Consider the following 4,611-nt stretch of genomic DNA (forward strand, 5'->3'; position numbering starts at 1 on the left):
AAATATTTGTTTTATAAAGTAATATTTAATGTACTTTTCTATGTGTAAAAACATTAAAGAAACACAGATATGTATTAATATAATAATACAGTAAATGATAATATTTTTGATGCTCATCACAAAGCAACACCAATTTGTAAAACAAACCATATGTCTGTAGCTTAAAATTTTCATCTATTAGGCAGTACAGGCATTCTTTTGCAATTCTCAAAAATAACAACAACCACCACAACAAGCAGACAAACTCACTGTCATTGACTCAATGCTAACTCATAGTGGCCCCTGTGAATTTCTGACACTAACTATTTATGGATGTAGAAAGCCCAGTCTTTCTCCCTCGGAAATACTGTGGATTGCAGCCCAACAGGTAAACCACCAGGGCTTCAAACTTGGTAACCAGAGACTGCCTATATATTTATTTTCAAAGCACAATTTACTATAAGGCCCATTATCAAGGTGAAGGAACTCCAAATAATTTTCTATGTCCACTTCAAATGATCAATCTTAGGAATTCTCATAATCTACTGATGTTTCTAGGTATTTGACATTTTCTGTCACAGGTGAACATGTCATGCTGTCTTGTTCCTCAATGCAGATATGTCCACTTTACTAATCCCATTGTTCTGCTTGAATCCAATGCTTCCATGTTTTTCTCCATCCTAGTTATTTGCTTCACACAGGACTCATCAGATGCCCATAATTGTACCCACCATGGTTCCTTTCCTGGCATTAATCCTTTGTGCTCACATACTAACCAAAGATTGGTAGTTGAAATCTACCAAGTCATACGTTGGAGAAAACCTTGTTTAACTGCTTCCATAAGGATCACAGCTGAGAACATGAGCTTTTCTGTTCTATAACACTCACAGCTACCCTATAGGATGGGGTGGAACTGTCCTTCTGAGTTCCCTAGACTTAGGGGGAGTAGAAAGCCCCGTCTTTCTCCCGCGGAACGTTCTCAAAATGCTGACCTTTCATATTGCAGCCCAACACACAGCCACTATGTCAACAGGGTCGTGATGAGTCATTGTTGAGTCAATAGAAATTAGTCTTGAGTCTGGGCTCTGCAGCACAGGGGGTGGCTATGAGTCAGAATCAACTTAATGACAACATATTTGGTTTGGGTTTGGTACCCACCACATAGTAGAATAGTCGATAATTAAAATTAGGGCTTTTAAGGGTTCATGAGGGAAAGGAGCTGGGAGGGAGGGGGAGGGAAAAAAGGAAAATGAGGAGCGGATTCCAGGAACCCAAGCAGAAAGTGAGTTTTGAGAATGATGAGGGCAACGAATGTTTAAGTGTGCTTTACACAATTGATGCCTGTGTGGATTGTGATAAGAGTTGTGTGAGCCCCAATAAAATGATTTATAAAAAAAATTAGGTCTGTTACCTTCTCATAGGTCTGAAAAAATGTATATATACCCGAGAATATCAGCCTAGGGTAAAATCTCTGGGGGCCTGGCTTGTTGGTCAGTGCACTCCGGAGGGGGCGGGGGAGAGCAGCAAAAACAGGAATCATATTAGCGTGCTACATCCATAGACAAACACAACTTTTTGAAGTTTTAAAATTTATTTGAAAGAATCAAAGCCTTAAACTGGGTATTTCTGAATTTCTGAACTCTTAATTAGCTATCTAGGTGGTCCATCAATATTCTAAAACCCACAATCTTTAAAAAAAATTCTAAGTTATTAATAATGTATAACTTTTAATAAAACCTTCCAAGTAGCATAATGCAAATCATACATAGCAGCCATGAAAGGCCTATGAATTAGAGGCACCCCCTCATGCCCAGCTGTATAAGTTGCTTGGTATTCACACAATAACCTTTAAATAGAATAGTATGTTCTTCACATACTGGGCCTCAGCAAGGAGCCCACCCACATGATCAAGAGGCCCAGCCCTGCATCATACTGTTACTTACAAATATAGTGGAAGGAGTTTTAAACTTGGCAGAAACAGTTGTAGACTCTTACAATAGAACTTCACCAAGATGTATTGAGTCGTAAAGGGGGCCCTGTTAGCATAGTCATTACAATTGGCATGCTAACTGCAAGTTGGCAACTCATAACCACCAGTCAGCTTTGCAGGTAAAAGGTGGGGCTTTCTACTCCTATTAAGAGTTACAGTCTTGGAAACTCACAGGGTGCAGTTCTACCTGTCCTATAGGGTTGCTATGAGCCAGAATTAACTTGACGGCAATGAATTTTTTGTTTGTTTCATTTGAGGTCATCAATATACTAGAGGCAATCCTTTCTACAAGTGTCTAAAATCTACAAAATAGTGGTTCATACAGACAGAGGGAGATGTCAAATTTCACCATGAGGACTAGTGGAAAGTTACAAATTAAGAATGATGACCCAAAGTTCCTTTACAGTGAAGAATTCTGGAAAATGCTACCTTTATCAAGTGGTCAATGTTAACTTCACATGTCGTGGAGCAAACTGATGTCAAGCGTCTCCCGATGTGATGCAATGAGGCCGGCAGAATATTACTTCTAAGAAGTTCTACCAAAGATGCAGAGCAAGAATCTAATCATCAGACAGACGCAAATGGAGTGATGGTCTACTAAAGAAAGTCCTCTCGGCTCTTCAAAAATGTCGATGTCAGGAAAGAAAAAGAAGAGAGGAGCAATGGGTCTAGGCTAAGGGGACCTGAAAGAAAGGTCATCGCTCTCGAGAGAACCTCTATCAGAGTGAGGAATAAAAAGATGTACTTAGCTCTCAATCTCCCTATCTACCCTCTCCTTGCTTATCCATTGATCTATGCATAATTTCCCCTTACATCTTATTGTAAATTGGTAAAGCACATTCTTTTACATAAGTAGCATGTATTATACATATTATAACCTTTAACATGAATAAAATGCAATGGAAACATTACCTAACCCTCTGTCTGTGTTTAAATGCTGCTGGTTTTCCCAGTAATGTCTTTTAGAGCAAGGACTTGGAAACCACAGCCCACAGCCCCACACCAACGGGTCAGCTGTCAAGTTTGATTGGAACACAGCCATGTCAATTTGCTTACGTGTCATCGACAGTTCCTTTCACACTAAAACCTACAGAGTTTAGTAGTTGCCAGGGCAATTATAAACTCACTGCTTATCAAGTGGAGGCTGGCTCCAGCAACCCTATAGGACAAACCATCCTGTGGATTTTCAAGACAGTAACTCTTTACGGGAGTAGACAACCTCATCTTTCTCCCGCAGAGCTGTTGGTGGTTTGAACCCTATGATTTTGCTATTAGTAACCCAAAGCATAACCCACTATGCCGCCAAGACTCCGCTGTGAGTATATGGAATATAAAATCTAGAGCCAGGGGGCCTCAAACTGTTTAAACAGGGGGCCAGTTCACTGTGCCTCAGACCATTGAAAGGCTGGACTATAGTTTTTTTTAAAAAAAATTATGAACAAATTCCTATGCACACTTCACATATCTTATTTTGAAGTAAAAAACAAAATGGGGCAAAAACACCTGGCGAGCCTGATAAATGTCCTTGGCGGGCCGCATGTGGCCCGTGGGCCATGGTTTGAGGACCCCTGAACGGTATACTATCTGACCCTTGATTTTGAGCAATTATTTCCCTAGTCCCACCCATGGTTGTTCTCAGCAGTCAGATGCTAGAACTGTTAAGTTTTCTTTCTTTTTTTAAATAAATAATTTTATTGGAGGTCCTCTTACAGGTCTTACAACAATCCATACATCCATTGTATCAAGCATATTTGTACATATGTTGCCATCACTATTTTGAAAACTTGAGCCCTTGGTATCAGCTCCTCTTTTTTTTCCCTCCCTCCCCCACCCTCCCACCCTTATGACCTCTTGATAAATTATTATTGTTTACATATCATACACTGTCCACTGTCTTTCTTCACCTATGTTTCTGTTGTTCGTCCCACTTTTGGGGGGGTGGTGGTGGGTAAAAATCAATCCTTGCAATCAGTTCCCCTTTTCTCCACTTCCCTCCCACCCCCTACCTTCCCCTACTTTCATGGTATTGCTACTCCCATTACAGTTCCTGAGGGGTTTACCTGTCCTGGATTTTGTGTGCTGAGAGCTCTCATCTATACTAGTGTACATGCTCTGTTCCAGCTAGATTTTCAAGGTAGAACTGAGGTCATGATGGTGGGGGGAAGAAAGCATTAAAGAACTAGGGGAATGTTGGGTGTTCTGTCGGTGCTATGCTGCATCCTGGCTGACTTGTCCTTTCCTTGTGACCCTTCTGTGAGGGGATGTCCATTGTCTAGAGATAGGCCTTGGGTCTCCACTCTGGCCCCCCTCATTTACATTGTTCGGTTTGTCCTGCATCTTCTGATCCCTGATACCTGATCCTGAGACCTCATGATCACACAGGCTGGTATACTTCTTCCATGTGGGCTTTGTTACTTCCCTGCTAGATGGCTGCTTGTTTATCTTCAAGCCTTTAAGACCCCAGACTCTTTATCTTCAATAGCCATGCACCATCAGTTTTCCTCACCACATTTGGTTATGCACCCATTTTGGCTACAGTGATCTTGTGGTAAGGTAAGCATCAAAGAATGCCAGGTTATTAACACAAAATGTTCTTGCAGTGAGAGTAGTAGAGGCCCAATATCTGTCTGCTACCTTAATAT

This window comes from Echinops telfairi, unplaced genomic scaffold, assembly GCF_000313985.2.
Source record: "Echinops telfairi isolate 266 unplaced genomic scaffold, ASM31398v2 ScPeMD7_2010;HRSCAF=2546, whole genome shotgun sequence".
Taxonomy (NCBI): Eukaryota; Metazoa; Chordata; class Mammalia; order Afrosoricida; family Tenrecidae; genus Echinops; species Echinops telfairi.